Source organism: Coregonus clupeaformis, unplaced genomic scaffold (genome assembly GCF_020615455.1).
Source record: "Coregonus clupeaformis isolate EN_2021a unplaced genomic scaffold, ASM2061545v1 scaf4575, whole genome shotgun sequence".
NCBI lineage: Eukaryota > Metazoa > Chordata > Actinopteri > Salmoniformes > Salmonidae > Coregonus > Coregonus clupeaformis.
The window spans coordinates 1-17,114 of record NW_025538029.1 but is presented as its reverse complement, the minus strand read 5'-3'; the positions used below and the strand labels follow the sequence as shown (position 1 = coordinate 17,114).

At 42.4% G+C, this 17,114-nt stretch overlaps 1 pseudogene; it reads left to right on the top strand.

Annotated features, from left to right (window-relative positions):
- Positions 1-9,610: 9,610 nt before the first annotated feature.
- LOC123490740 lies at positions 9,611-15,817 on the top strand (annotated as a pseudogene).
- The last annotated feature ends 1,297 nt before the right edge of the window (positions 15,818-17,114 follow it).

Below are 17,114 nucleotides of genomic sequence, written 5' to 3'. Positions count from 1 at the left end.
CCTTCACGGGCGTAGTGTGTTACCAATTGTTTTCTTTTGGTGACTATAGTCCCAGCTGCCTTGAGATGCTTGACAAGATCCTCCGTGTAGTTCTGTGCTGATTCCTCACCTGCTCATGATCATTTAACTCCACGAGGTGAGATCTTGCATGGAGCCTCAGGCCGAGGGGAGATTGACAGGTCTTTTGTGCTTCTTCCATTTGCGAATAATCGCACCAACTGTTGTAACCTTCTCCACCAAGCTTCTTTGGCGATGGTCTTGAGAGCCTATTCCAGCCTTGTGTAGGTCTACAATCCTGTCCCTGAACATCCTTGGAGAGCTCTTTGGTCTGCCGTGGTGAGAGTTTGGAATCTGATTGATTGATTGCTTCTGTAGACAGGTGTCTTTATACAGGTAACAACGAGATTAGGACCCCTCAAAGAGTGACTGCTCCTAATCTCAGCTCGATTACCTGTATAAAAGACACTCCTGAGAGACAAAATCTTCTGATTGAGAAGGGGTCCAATACTTACCTCATTAAAATGCAAATCAATTTATATCATTTTGACATGCGTTTTTTTTTCTGGATTATTTTTTTAGTTATTCTGTCTCTCACTGTTCAAATAAACCTACCATTAAAATGATAGACCGATCAATTCTTTTTGTCAGTGAGCAAACGTACAAAATCAGCAGGATCAAAATACTTTCCCTCACTGTATATGTACAGTGGGGAGAACAAGTATTTGATACTACTGCTGATTTCTGAGGTTTTCCTACTTCACAAAGCATGTAGAGGTCTGTAATTTTTTATCATAGGTATACTTCAACGGGTGAGAGACGGAATCTAAAACAAAAACCAGAAAATCACATTGTATGATTTTTTAAGTAATTAATTTGCATCTTATTGGATACATAAGTATTTGATCACCTACAAACCAGTAAGAATTCTGCTCTCAGATCTGTTAGTTTTTCTTTAAGAAGCCCTCCTGTTCTCCACTCAATACCTGTATTAACTGCACCTGTTTGAACTCAGTACTGTATAAAAGACCCTGTCCACACACTCAATCAATAAGACTCAACCTCCACAATGGCCAAGACCAGAGAGCTGTGTAAGGACATCAGGATAAAATTGTAGACTCACAAGGCTGGATGGGCTACAGGACAAAGGCAAGCAACTCGGTGAGACAACAATTGCTGGCAGCAATTATTAGAAAATGGAAGAAGTTCAAGATGACGGTCAATCACCACTCGTCTGGGGCTCCAGCAAGATCTCACCTGTGAGGCATCAATGATCATGAGAGAAGATGAGGATCAGCCCAGAACTACACGGCAGAACCTGGTCAATGACGCGAAGAGAGCTGGGACCACAGTCTCAAAGAAAACCATTAGTAACACACTACGCCGTCATGGATTAAAATCCTGCAGCGCAAGCGCAAGGTCCTGCTCAAGCCAGCATGTCCAGGCCCGTCTGAAGTTTGCCAATGATCATCTGAATGATCCAGAGAAGGAATGGGGAGAAGGTCATGTGGTCTGATGAGACAAAGATAGCTTTTTGGTCTAAACCACTCGCCCCGTGTTTGGAGGAAGAAGAAGGATGAGCATAACCCCAAGAACACGCATCCCAACTCGGAAGCATGGAGGTGGAAACATAATTCTTTGGGATGCTTCTGCAAAGGGGACAGGACCATTTCACCGTATTGAGGGGAGGATGGATGGGGCCATGTTCCGAGATCTTAGCCAACAACCTCCTTCCTCAGTAAGAGCATTGAAGATGGTCGTGGCTGCGTCTTCCAGCATTGACAAACTCCCAAACATACAGCCAGGGCAACTAAGGAGGTAAGAAAGCATCTCAAGGTCCTGGAGTGGCCTAGCCTCTGACCTGAATCAATAGAAAATCTTTGGAGGGAGCTGAAAGTCCGTATTGCCCAGCGACAGCGCCCGAAACCTGAAGGATCTGGAGAAGGTCTAGTGGAGGAGTGGGCCAAAATCCCTGCTGCAGTGTGTGCAAACCTGGTCAAGACCTACGAAACGATGATCTCTGTAATTGCAAACAAAGGTTTCTGTACATAAATATTAAGTTCTTCTCTGATGTATCAAATACTTATGTCACAATAAATGCTAATGAATTACTTAAAATCATACAATGTGATTTTCTGGATTTTTGTTTTAGATTCCATCTCTCACAGTTAAAGTGTACCTAGATAACAATTATAGACCTCTACATGCTTTGTAAGTAGGAAAACGCAAAATAGGTAGTGTATCAAATACTTGTTCTCCCACTGTATGTTACGTATGTGTATATGTATGCAGAGAAAAACAAACTGGGGATTGAATGATGCAGACAATTACATTGATGGAAGACACATTCATCTGCAATATTAGAGCTGATCACCCCCCTATAAAAAATCATAAATAATGTACATAATACAAACCAACAACAACAATATACACAAAACAAAACCAAACGACAACAACAAAACAACTTCTTCCCTTTTGCACATGACTACATCGTGAGAACCACTAAAAAGCACATTAATAAGACCGAACAAAAATAAATCAAACACAGTATAACACCACTAACAAAATATTCAACAGGTTGGTTTTTGGTCTGGTGTGTGTGTAAACGAGGTAAAACAAACAAAATGGCCAGGCTTACTTAATTTGGGAGCTCCCCCTTAACAGCTGGATCCAGGTACCTTTTATACGTATAAGCACAGTCTCAATAACTTCTCCCCCAAGGCAGCCTGCCACAGGCAAGCCTTTCAAGGGAGAGATACAGAATCATTGGTAACTTTGTCAGTCTAAATATTCAATCGGGTTTACGGCATCTTGGGCAGAAGTATTCATAAAACCATGCGTATAGAATCACATCAAATGATAGTGTCCCACGTTAAGCAGAATAGGCACCTTCTAAAGTAAACAAAATCCCAGAGCCCCACTTTCTTGTAATCTTATAATTTTACCTGTTACATTGACATACAGTGCATTCAGAAAGTATTCAGACCCCTTGATTTTTCCACATTTTGTTAGGGTTACAGCCGAAATTATTCAAAATTTATTAAATTGTTATTCCCTCATCAATCTACACACATACCCCGCAAATGACAAAGTGAAAAACAGGTTTTAAGGAAATTGTTGCAAATTTATTAAAAATAACAAAACTGAAATATCACATTACGTAAGTATTCAGACCCTTTACTCAGTGCACTTTCTGAAGCACGTTGCAGTAATTACAGCCTCGGGTCTTCTTCGGTATGACGCTTCCACAATCTTGGCACACCTGTATTTAGAGAGTTTCTCTCATTCTTCTCTGCAGACCTCTGAAGCTCTGTCAGGTTGGATGGGAACGTGTACACAGCTGTTTTCAGGTCTCTCAGAGATGTTTGATCGGGTTCGAAGTCTGAGCTCTGGCTGGCCACTAAAGGACATTCAGAGACTTGTCCCGAGCCACTCCTGCATTGTATTAGCCTGTGTGATTAGGTTGTCCTGTTGGAAGGTGAACCTTCACCCCGGTCTGAGGTCCTAGCGCTCTGGACAGGTGCTTACCAAGGATCTCTGTACTTTGTACAATAATCTTTGCTTGATCCTGACTAGTCTCCCAGTCCCTGCAGCTGAAAAACATCCCCACAGCGTGCCACCACCATGCTTCACCGTAGGGTTGGCCAGGTTTCCCCAGACGTGACTCGGCATTCAGGCCAAAGAGTTCAATCTTGATTTCATCAGACCAGAGAATCGTCTTTCTCATCAGTCTGAGTCCTTTAGAGTGCCTTTTGGCAAACTCCAACGGGCTGTCATGTATTATTTTTACTGAGAGAGTTTCCGTCTGGCCACTCACATAAACACTTGATTGGTAGAGTGCTGCACAGATTTCTGTCCTTCTGGAAGGGTTCTACCATCTCCACAGAGGAACTCTGGAGCTCACCGTCAGAGTGACCACTCGGGTTCTTGGTCACCCTCCCTGACCAGGCCCCTCCCCGTTGCTCAGTTTGGCTTACGTGGCCAGCTCTAGGAAGAGTTTGGTGGGTCCAAACTTCTTCCGTTTATGCAATGATGGAGGCCACTGCTGTTCTTGGGGACCTTCAATGCTGCAGATATTTTCTGCACCCCTCCCAGATCTGTGCCTCGACACAATTCTGTCCTCGGAGTTCTATGGACAATTCCTTCAACCTCATGGCAGTAGTTTTTTGCTCTGACAAACACTGTCAACTGTGGGACCTTTATATAGACAGGTGTGTGCCTTTCAAATCCATGCCCAATCTGTTGAATTTACAACAAGTGGATTCAATCAAATTGTAAAAACATCTCAAGGATGATCAATGAAAAACAGGATGCAACTGAGCTCAATTTCGAGTCTCATAGCAAAGGGTCCTGAATACTTATGAAACGAAGGTATTTGTGTTTTTCTTATTAAGAAATTCAAAGCAGAAGGAAAAAAAAAACTTTTGCCATTGTCATTATGGGGTATTGTGTGTAGATTGATGAGGACAAAAAGTAATTTAATTAATTGTAGAATAAGGCTGTAACGTAACAAACTGTAGAAAGGGAAGGGGTTTGAATTTTTAGCTGAATCCGTATATCTTGTACGACTGTCCTGTGACATCAACTTTTCAAAATATGAAACCTGTTGTTTAACAAATCTTTAGGTCCTTCTAAAGTTGGTACTGGCTTATCAGCTCAATATTCGGTACTAAAAAACATTTACTGCGATCTACTTCAATTTTGGACACAGTTTCACTTATGGAAACAGACCTTCTTGCACTTATATCAGAGGTGTTACCCAAAACTATAGAATTTTAGTAATAATGATTGAAATTGTTAAAACGTCTTATTCGATTATTCGTACCCTCTGTCCCCAAATGTCCCATTATGTCCCACAGCCTGTTTGAGTTCAGTGAGTACCACCTTATTTTCATGTGTCCTCTTCACAGTGGGGAAAAAGTATTTAGTCAGCCACCAGTGCGCAAGTTCTCCCACTTAAAAAGATGAGAGAGGCCTGTAATTTTCATCATAGGTACACGTCAACTATGACAGACAAATTATTAAATACACTTATTAAATGGCTATTTTAAGATTATATGTAATGCGCCAAATGTATGAAAATACTTTCACTATAACTGGGCTGAGCACTGTCTATCAGTGCACTGTAGATGAGTAAGGTCTGTCCAAAAGTCTAGCACCTGAGACAGGATAGACTGAGCAGCAGAGCCCATTTTTCTGTCTCGGGGAGTTGGTTCAATTTTGCCTACCTCGAATCAGTTTAGAAACTTAATCATCTGGGATATCAACGAAAACACCATCAGGATTACAATAAATTGTAGCCTTAAGTTTAGTTCTAATGTCTCACATGTTCAACATTCATTGGTTCTATTTAACAGGGCATGGGTTTTGTACCGGATGAGAGCAAATCTCATAAGCGTTTATAGTTTTATTGGTTAGGGGTAAGTCAAGTCCCGTGACTTTCCCAAAAAGTGGATATGGCTCATCTTTGTCTGAGATTATTTCCCAGACGTTTAGAGAGTCATAAGCTCTAACCTTATCTTTATCAAATGATCCATAAAGAGACCACTCTGAACATTTCTGAACACCACTTACATACGTCTACGAGTGGTATGCAGTTGAATATTATTGTTATTTTTTTCCATTGTTACTTTATCAAATCTCTAGTAACCCATTATACAACACATACATTATTACTTTATAAAAATCTAGTAAACCCATTATACCTCCTACACTAGTGTTCTATTCATAGAGGGATTTCAATAGTTACACTAGTGTTCTATTTATACAGCATATTCGGGAATAGTACTCTCCTTTCATATCTTCACATACAGAATCCCCCTATATAACGTTATAAATCTTAGGTATCACATCCACACCACTCCATGTGCATCTTCAACGATTCAATAACACCCTCGGGGCTGAATAACACATTGTGTGTGCACATCAGTGGTTCTCCCGACCACGTGAGACACTTCTCATAAATGCCTACTTTTCTATCGTTACATCCTATGCACCATATGTATCTTCAACTGTTCTTGCTGCTACTTCCTATACCTATAAAATTACACCTCATGATATCCATGGGCAGTGGTGGACAGAACCCCTACACAACGTTATAGATCGAAAAACTCAGCTCACCCCTCTTTTTCACACCGGAGCTAGTCCCTGACAGCTCTCATTCACTCAGTACTTAACAGTAATAATATCTCTTATCTACATTTCAATCCCTTTTATTATCCACATTTCAATCAGTGTAACACGTTCCTTTCCACACAACTCTCACATCCACATTCACTTAGGTACTATTCCCAAACACACTCAGTAATCTCCCTTATTACCCATCGTCTTCAACGCATTCTCTTGTCGTTACTTCCTATGCACCATATGTATCATCAACGGATCTCTGCCGCTACATATAAAATAACACCTTGTGCTATTAGTAGTGGCTACAGACCACGTAGACACTTAAATAAATGCCTCACAGACAGCTGTCAGCTGGGCATTCCTATGGTACATATTTTGCCTCCACTCTCTAGTCTTCTATAAGACAAGCTCTAGACTTTTAAGACTAGTGGTACCTTTTTTATGTTTAGTTTTATTATTTATATATATATATATATATATATATATATATATATACACATTGGGGCAAAAAGTATTTAGTCAGCCACCAATTGAGCACAGTTCCCACTTAAAAAGATGAGAGGCCTGTAATTTTCATCATAGGTACAAGTCAACTATGACAGACAAATTGAGAAAAAAATCCAGAAAATCCCATTGTAGGATTTAATGAATTTATTTGCAAATTATGGTGGAAAATAAGTATTTGGTCACCTACAAACAAGCAAGATTTCTGGCTCTCACAGACCTGTAACTTTTCTTAAGAGGCTCCTCTGTCCTCCACTGTTACCTCGTATTAATGGCACCTGTTTGAACTTGTTATCAGTATAAAAGACACCTGTCCCACTACCTCAAACAGTCACACTCCAAACTTCACAATGGCCAAGACCAAAGAGCTGTCAAAGGACACCAAAACAAAATTGTAGACCTGCACCAGGCTGGGAAGACTGAATCTGCAACAGGTAAGCAGCTAGGTTTGAAGAAATCAACTGTGGGAGCAATTATTAGGAAAATGGAAGACATACAAAACCACTGATAATCTCCCTCGATCTGAACTCCACGCAAGATCCTCACCCGTGGGTCAAAATGATCACAAGAACGGTGAGCAAAAATCCCAGAACCACCGGGGGACCTAGTGAATGACCTGCTGAGAGCTGGGACCAAAGTAACAAAGCCAACCATCAGTAACACACTACGCCTAGGGACTAAATCCTGCAGAGCTAGACGTGTCCCCCTGCTGGCCAGTACATGTCCAGGCCCGTCAAGTGCATTTGGATGATCCAGAAGAGGATTGGGAGAATGTCATATGGTCAGATGAAACCAAAATATAACTTTTGGTAAAAACTCAACCCGATCATGTTTGGAGGACAAAGAATGCTGAGTTGCATCCAAAGAACACCATACACTGTGAAGCATGGGGTTGGAAACATCATGCTTTGGGGCTGTTTTTCTGCAAAGGGACCAGGACGACTGATCCGTAAAGGAAAGAATGAATGGGGCCATGTATCGTGAGATTTTGAGGAAACCCTCCCTTCCATCAGCAAGGGCATTGAAGATGAAACGTGGCTGGGCCTTTCAGCATGACAATGATCCCAAACACACCGCCCCAACGAAGGAGTGGCTCAAGAAGCATTTCAAGGTCCTGGAGTGGCTCTAGCCAGTCTCCAGATCTCAACCCCATAGAAAATATTTGGAGGGAGTTGAAAGTTGTGTTGCTCCAGCACCCCCAAAAACATCACGTTCTAGAGGAGATCTGCATGGAGGAATGGGCCAAAATACCAGCAACAGTGTGCTGAAACCTGGAAGACTTACAGAAAACGTTTGACCTGTGTCATTGCCAACAAAGGGTATATAACAAAGTATTGAGAAACTTTTGTTATTGACCAAATACTTATTTTCCACCATCATATGCCAATAAATTCATTAAAAATCCTACAATGTGATTTTCTGGATTTTTTTTTCTATTTTTGTCTGTCATAGTTGACGTGTACCTATGATGAAAATTACAGGCCTCTCTCATCTTTTTAAGTGGGAGAACTTGCACAATTGGTGGCTGACTAAATACTTTTTTTCCCCACTGTATATATTTCAAAAAATATATACAAATTCATTTAAATTGACTTACTGAAATTCAGTTGCCGTGTCCCTCAATTGTTCGTGGATGATGTGTCTCCTCCTGGGCAGCTCACAGTAAGGGTCTGGTCTGGGCTGGTCCTCGTGCTCTTTTTAGTTAGATGGGAATTTCTTACGCTCATAAAATGCGCCACCGATTCCTCACAGACCCTCACTGGAAAGCTCTGCAGGCAGAATCAACCATCCTTTCGTGACGCCAAATTGTTGTGGAAATTACATTGGGACACCTGAAGTCAATCTTAAATTAATCATTCTATTAACAGCAAGCTGAGAGCTCACTTCAGATCGGTACTGTACGTGGAAGTATGACTGTGTCATCTCCAGTGCTGTTAATAAAAAATTATTCATTTAAGGTTGACTTCAGTATCCCTGGTGGTAATTTCACGGACAAAGTTAATCTTACATAACCAAAATTAAAGGTAGGTAGATCTTTATAAAAACAGGACCAAAATATTTCTTCTTTCTTCATTCACCCAGCGGGTAAGGTGCCGGCACCAACCAGGAGCTGGAATTCTCTTCAGGTATTCAATGTTAACATCCCACACATCATCCTCGACATGCTACACATATAACACGTTAGCTTGATGTATTTAGCTAGCTACAGTATCATTTCCCCTTTAATCTATGGTATCATAGATAGCCTGCCTCGCTAGCATTATCAAATAAGGTTGTATAACCAAAAGTAGCTACTAGCTAGCTAATACCAGCTATCTACTTAGCTAACATACTCACCAACACCAGTGGTTTGACGAAGTTGACAGGCAGCAGAAGTGACCATGTCAGCTGTAATCCATTCTGGCCATCTGGCAATATTTTGTTGAAATGTATTGAAGTTTGAACCAACTTTATGGAAGACCATTTTCACTCCTATTTGCCAAGTGAAATGTGTGTGTGTTGCACCCATATGCAGACTTGACAATAAATGTCCACATGGCAGCTGGGGATGGACCACAATGTGTTGTCTCTGGGCAATTGGGCATCATTGGCAAAAGTGGGCATGTAAGATCCATACCCAACCCTCCAGTTAGTCATGACGAACTCACATAAACTGACTTTATGCCCAAAATGATCCTATTTACACTTTGTAGTCAATTTTGACACTAGAATGAATGTTTATGACTCTCGATGCCACATATGCCGTTAAAAACCAGAGAAGTTTCTAAGGGGCAGTTGACCCTTTAATAGGTTATATTGTGGCATGCATCGCCTGCCCTACCTTGCCCCCATTACCCTCTGATGCACTCACATCACCAACCACGGTTATGGATGAGTCGCCTTGCCTGAGACCAGAATAATTGCATTAGCTCCCAAACTAATTACCTTAGCTCAGTGGGTTAACACAGTCTTGCACAACTTTCTTTAACAGTAGAACATCCCGTTCTCAGGTAGAAACCCTCTTTCAAGGATAGTCTGGACGCCAGACCCATCTCCTTGTGCTGAACAAGATGGACCTGGCTGACCTGTCTGCCAAGCATGCTCTGGCTACTGTAGCAGATCATTGTTTTGTTTCTGTAATCTGGATGCCAGTCTGTTTCTATTGATGCATGACAATGTCAAAGAAATTGGATAACTGAATTGGCTTCCAGGCTGGTTGTTTTGTGTTTCTCCAGACAGACCTGTGTGAGTGTATATGGCCAATCATGCAGTAGTTTAATCGAATGGCCTCTATATAATGACTTGAGACAGAGAGTCCAGTGCAGCGCTGTATGTAGTCCTGATCCAGATCTGAACGCTTTGCTCTCCAGATGATTTTGAAAACAGCTTGAAAGACATGGAGTGAAGAACATCCTGTTCACAGACTGCCTCAGACAGAGAGATGACAATGTCAAAAAGGTAAGAGAGACAGAGAGAGATGGGAAGAACATAAAAAGGGAGAGTCTGAGAGATCCTTAAAGGAAAAATCCACCCAAAACTACACATTTCTCAAGGTAGGAATATCGCAAAAATATGATTCCAGAGAAGACAAACTCTTGGCGTTATGACATCGCCAGTATTGAAATCTGACTGTATACTGATGGACGCTTGCGATCTAAAAGTTGTATTCCTATTAACTTCCAATGTAGTGAGAGCAGTTTATCGCAATGCCGGGCCAAACCAGACGAAGTTTCTGCCTGCTTGAACGGCAATAGCTCAGATACACATGAAATGACCCCGGGAATCGAGTAGAACAGCCTCAGAGATGCACAAAAACAATATAACATTCAAAATGGGTGAATCTTTTCCTTTTAAGAAAGGGGTGACTTTGCAATGTGGTTATAAAGTTCCACAGAAGACTGAGTTAGTATTGTTTGACAGCGCTCTCCTACTCTGTTAATCTTCCTGTCTGTTGTTGCAGCTGGTTCCCATGGTCACAGAATTGATCGAGAGCCAGCCACGCTCCACCGAGAGGAGGTGAGTTCACGGCCAATAACTGATTGATGATTGATTGATTGGTTTAGATTTTGTGTTTAGAAAAAAAGAATGTGTAGTATAGGCCCGCGTTCAGTCCTAGACGATAACAAATGAGAGTTTTACTACCCTAAATTCCAGTGCATTTGGTTGTCAGTTTGAAGTTACGTTGGTGTGTCCAGTCTCCTTTCCATCCTCCTGAATGCCTCCTGACACCATCGGACTCTTCTGGACCAGACCAGCCCTGAGCTTGTTTTTCTATTGAGTGTGCCACAACTATCCAGTTCATTCTGTTTACCCTCAGCCTTGTCATCAGCCGGAATGAAATCTCATTCCACTGCTATGCTGATGACACAGCTGTATCTGAGAACTTACCCAAGTCCCTCTGCTCATCTTAACACCTGTCTTGAGGAGATATGGGCTTGGATGAAGCAAAACTTCCTTCAACTCAACAGCATCAAACCGAGGCTGTACTTGTTGGCACCCCTCACCAGGTCCAGCACTCACCCGTAACCCACCTCACAGGCAAGAACATCCTCTCTCATCCAATGTTCCAATCTGGGCATTAGGCTTGACTCCTCTCTAACCTTCGACAATCACATCAAACATCCAAAGCATCGCTCTATCACCTCAAGAACATTGTCAAACTCCGTCCCACCCTTACTCAGTCTGACGAGAGGGCTCCAGCCTTTGTCGCTCAAGGCTGGACTACTAAATGCACTCTGCAATCTTCACGGACACTGTGGTGAAGAAGGCACGACAGCACTCTTTAACCTCAGGAGGATGAAGAAATTTGGCCTGTCCCGAGTGCCTCACAGTGTTCACAGGAGCACCATCGAGAGCATACAGTCGGCCTGCATCACAGCTTGGGTACGGCAACTCCACTGTTCGCTGACCTCAAGGCACTACAGATGGTGGTACGCTCAAACGCACCATTGGGTGCACACTGCCTACCCTCCAGGACACCTACAATACCACGGCCTGTTCTCCCAGCTTCCATCGCTTCGGACGTCCGGGCAGTACAGGAGCATCATGGCTAAAAAACCAAGACTGGCCAATAGCTTCTACCCCAGACCATCAGGCTGCTGAAAGCCACCACTAGTCAGCTACCTGCCTCCCCCTGTCCCCCTACCCCCTGGCTGCTCCCCATTTGACATTTCCCGCCCTCAACAGACCTCTACCCGCAACTCCAAGATTGAGCGAATATCCTGCTCCGCCACTCCCCCAGGACTAAGCTTCACTCCATGGGGGGATCAGGCTCCCAACCCAGTGTTAATTTTGGCACTCTTTTTTTTAGATTTAGTCTAGTCATTCCTAGTCACATTGTTGTCATTTGAATAATGATTTAGTCTACTTATTTAAATTATAAACAGTGGGCCATTTTAGTCAACTAAATGCCCTTTACGCTTTAGTCACATTTGAGTCTCATCACTTTAGTATGGTGTCATTAACTTATAGTAAACATAAATCACTGACTTCCATGTGCACAAACATAGCCTTATCCTACCAACATCCTTTCCAACAGCAGAAATACTTGACACACACATACACTACCATTCAAAAAACCTCAATTTTTCCCAGTTTCTATTGAAATTCACACAGTTTAATGTCTTAATGTAATCTGAAATTAAAGCAAGAACAAATAAACAATTGGAGACAAAAAAGAAAAACATTTGTTTAACCAAATGTTTTTCTAAATTTCTGACTCATCAAAGTAGCCACCTTTTGCAGACGTAACAGCCGTAAATACACTCGTGGCATTCTTTTAACAATGGAAATCAAATATTGTTTGGAAAGTTCTTCCAACACATTTACATTTTAGTCATTTAGCAGACGCTTCTTATCCAGAACGACTTACAGTTAGTGAGTGCATACATTTTCATACTGGCCTCCGCGTGGAAAACGAACCCACAACCTGGCGTTGCAAGCGCATGCTCTACCAACTGAGCTACAGGGGATTGCAGAAGTTCCCACAAAATGTGTTGCACTTGTAGGTTGCTTTATGCTTTCACCCTTCTGCCAAGTTCATCCTAAACCAGTTCGATACGGGGGTTAAGTCTGAGACTTTGGCCATTCCATGATTTGAAGCCTACCGTCTTGTTCTTTTCTGACAGCCTGGAGGTGTGTTTTGGGTCATTATCTTGCCGTAGGAACCCCCTGACCAACTAGGCGTATACCAGATGGTCATTGCATGGCGCTGCCAAAATGTAGGTAGCCGTTTTGGTTAGGGTGCCACTCACTCTGTGCAGTGTCGACTTCGATCCAGCAAAAAGAGTCCCTGACCACACACTTCCTTCTCCATGTTTGACAGTTAGGTGTCACACACTGAGGAACCATCCTTTCTCCTACTCACGCGTATAAAAACCCCCCGCGTGATGAACCCGAAGATTTCATGGCCCAGGCAAGCCTCTTTTTCTTATTTTGCCATCTTAGCAATGGCTTTCACTACCACTCCACTTGTCAAACCTGCAGCTCAAGTCTTCTCTTCACAGTTGAAACTGAGACTTGCATCCACTTGGACCAGTGTTAAGCTGGGAAGCTGTTGTCTTGTGAGCCGCCTATCACCACAAGCTGTTGACTCTCAGAAACTTGTCTTCTGATTCTGTTGTGGCTTTGGGTCTGCCAGACCTCTTCCTGTCAGTTTCCTCAGTTTCCAAGAGCTTTTGATGGTGTAGGACACCTTGGCTCTTTTGCAATTTCTGAAGGAAAGACCTACACTTTTAAAGGGTTATAATGGTCTGTCTGTCTTCCTTTGTTAATTGCCTTTTTCTCGCTATTATGATAGCAATATACGACTTCCTGCAGTACAATACTGTCCAAATAATAAGAGGGTGTAGTAACAGAAGTGTGTTCTAACACTGCTTTTATACAGACAGAGGGTTTGTAAGTAATCAACAACAGTTGGGACACCTGTAGGAATTGTTAGGATCAATTTTTCAAAGGGCTTAATTTACTTCCATTGCTGCAGAACAGCTGTAAGTTGTTAACCCATTACTTGTCCTTTTTCTATAACTCTAAATGTACATTATTTTTCAGCTTTTGGTAACCCTAAACATTTTTTTTTACCTCTGGCAGCTTACCGCTTACCTTTGCACCATTTCAGGTTATTCACTGGATTTGAACTGTTTACATTTCAATAAAACTGGAAAAATGGGGGCGTTCGAAAACCTTTGACCGGTAGTGTATAACAAACAATTATCTGGCCATTAAATTCCTATTCAGCCTACATAGAAATTGCACATTACACAAAACAAACAGACACACACAAGCACAGAGAGAGAGAGAGTAGCACAATCACCAGATGATCCCGAGAAGTATTGGCAAAGTAGTATGGGTTGCACTTCATCACGTAGCGTCATTGCCATTGTTATGAACGTTCCAAAATGTTCGTCCTGCTGAAGCTAGTTAATGAGGTAACATGACTGAACAAGGTGTAGTCTAAACAAATGGCTAGGTCCGGTCCACAAGTATCTAGTTTTGAGAACGCCCACGATATGCTTTATGAATGCAAAATGTGGCCGCCAATGCACTATAGAAAATAACCTAGTGCCGTTATTATGGGTCATATCTTTGGAACGGTAATGGCTAGAATCTATACTCACAGGAGAAAAAACATAGCTAGACTGTTGTTGTACTATTAAACTTAATGCTGCTATTGTTTTTAATTTTTGTAAAGCAGCTTGGTTTCTTAACCAGGCAAAGGGTAGCTAACTAGAAGGCTAGTGGTGACTCGTTAGCTACGGGAGAGTGCGATGTGTGTAATCGAGGCAGAGCCGGAGCGTAGCCCTATCTGCACACACTCACCGCTTGCTCCCCCCGCAGCTCACCAGCTGATGTAGGCTAGGCTGTGTGCCGGGTGCGGCGCGTCCTTCCCATGCTGAACGAACTGCACATCTGTGCTGGTAATAATTGTGTCATCACTGAAAAGCTCTCAAGCACTTGTCCAGTTCACTTAGTTCCGATTCACAGAGATAATTCGGGAAATGTTTTTGTTTAGTGTTAGTTTTTTCTGGGTCTATTTAGTTAGTTATAGTCTCGTCAATTGCCACTGAAAAATAGGTGTTTGACGAGTATTTTTGTCACTATTGTTGTTGACGAAATGAACACTGGCTCGACCGCCCCCCATCTTGGAATGCACTCACGGGACCACCTGAAGGCACCACAGACTCTGGGCTCCTTTTAAACTGGCCTAAAAACCACCCTCTTTAGAAAGGCCTTCTGTTAGTTATAGCTGTGTTCCTTGGTGTCTTTGTCTGTAGCGTCAGCTGTGTTCTTGTGTCAGTTGCCCTGTCTAGTTGTGTCCTTATTTTGTCTCTCTTGTTTTTATACATTTTAATGCACTCCATATAGCACTTCTTGAGATTGTTTTTCAATGAAAGCGCATTCCAAATCAATGTATATTATTATTATTATTATTATTATTATGATGATGATTACAAATTCACTTCAATCAGTAATTAGAAGTTAGGCTGTTACAGCACCCTGTGTATCATGGCTGAAGGTGATGTAATCATTATGTTACAGTTCTGACCTACGTCTGACCAGAAAGTTTGTTGTGTTCCACATAATTGTTACGTTTGAGGACTGTATGGTGAATAGAGGGGGTTAACAACACTCTTTATGTAGTCTGAATGTGGTTATGGTCATATTATGTGGTCATGTTATGACGTGTGTTTATTCAATGTTCAGAACACCAACTTCTGTCTGATGGTGATTGGGGTGCCCAACGTTGGAAAGTCATCACTCATCAACGCTCTGAGGAGAACCAACCTCAAGAAAGGTACAATTTAACGTTACAATGAGATATTGGGATTAGGAGAATTCCTTGTGGTTCGGATAGTTTTGTCATGTGCATTTCATTGAACCCTTGTTGAAGTAATGATGATCCATCTTGTTCTACCTTGGGTCGTTGGGGTCAAAGGTGGAGGGGAACCAGGCATTACCGAAGCAGTGTTGACTAGAATACAGGTGAGTGATGGTTTCACCTGTCTCTCTCTCACTTGTCTGTTTTTGTGTATATTCAGTACTTACTCAATGTGTGTGTGTGTGTGTGTGTGTCTGTGTGCGTGCGCGTGTGTGTTTGTGTGTTCTCTCATCAGGTGTGCGAGAGACCCATCATCCATCTACTAGATCGCCTGGTGTCCTTCCTCCAAAGATACAGAGTCTGGAGACGGGCATGAAGCTAGCCCTGTGGTGAGTCTAGAGACTAGGTCTGGCCAATGATGTATAGCCTCTTTCCACGACATAGACTGACCAGGGGAATCCAGGTGAGCATGATCCTTTATTGATGTCACTTGTTAAACCCACTTCAATCAGTGTAGATGAAAGGGAAGAGGCGGGTTAAAGAAGGATATTTAAGCTTTGAGATAATTGAGACATGGATTGTGTATGTGTGCCATTCAGAGGTTGAATGGGCAAGATAAAAGATTTTAGTGCTTTAACGGGGTGTGGGAGTAGTTGCCAGGCACACCAATTTCAGTGTGTCAAGAACTGCAACGCTGCTGGGTTTTTCTACGCTCAACAGTTTCCCGTGTGTATCAAGAATGGTCCACCACCCAAAGGACATCTAGCCAACTTGACACAACTGTGGGAAGCATTGGAGTCAACATGGGCCAGCATCGCCTGTGGAACGCTTTTGACACCTTGAGAGTCCATGTCCCAACAAATTGAGGCTTTCTGCAAAAGGGGTGCAACTTAATATTAGGAAGGTGTTCCTAATGTTTTGTACACTGTGTCGATTACGTGTAATGTTCTGGACCCACCCTGTCTTGTATCATGGTAATACAGTGCCACCTAGTGGAATCTAATATAACAACAGCCATGCTCCTATGGGCCTCTCTCTCTATATGGATACAATATGAACCTTCCAATGCTCTCAATCATATGACAATCAAAGCACTGTGTGAATTATATGGCAGCCCTTTGACACAGTGACCTCCACATCAAGCCATATGATTATCAGCAGGACATACAGTATGGCGTTGTAATGATGACTCCCTCCTCTGCTGTTACTGTCAGGAACCATCCTGGACCATCTAGTAGGAGAAGACATCATGGCAGACTACCTACTGTTCTCTCTCAATAGACTGGAGAAGTACAGGTGAGGGTTCACAGCTTTCCTGCTCTATATTATAACATGACCAGTCCTCACTGGCCATTTTTATTTGGCACCATTGTTTGCACCAAGCATTGATTCCAATATGGAGTATATTGCTGCGACATTGAATCCATTGAGTTACTCAAGTGATGGAATAAGAGGTTGCTGTGTTTAGTAACCTTGAGAGTTGAGGGTTTCTCTGTGTCTAGTTACACTGAAGAGGTATGGACGTGTGTGTGTGTGCGTGTGTGTGTGTGTGTAGTTACGTGGAACGATGATCTCGGGGAGCCTAGTGATGACATCCAGCAGGTGTTGAAACGTATCGCTGTCAAACTGGGAAAGACTCAACGAAGTTAAAGCCATCAGAGGGGTAAGAGTAAACCATATCATACTAAAT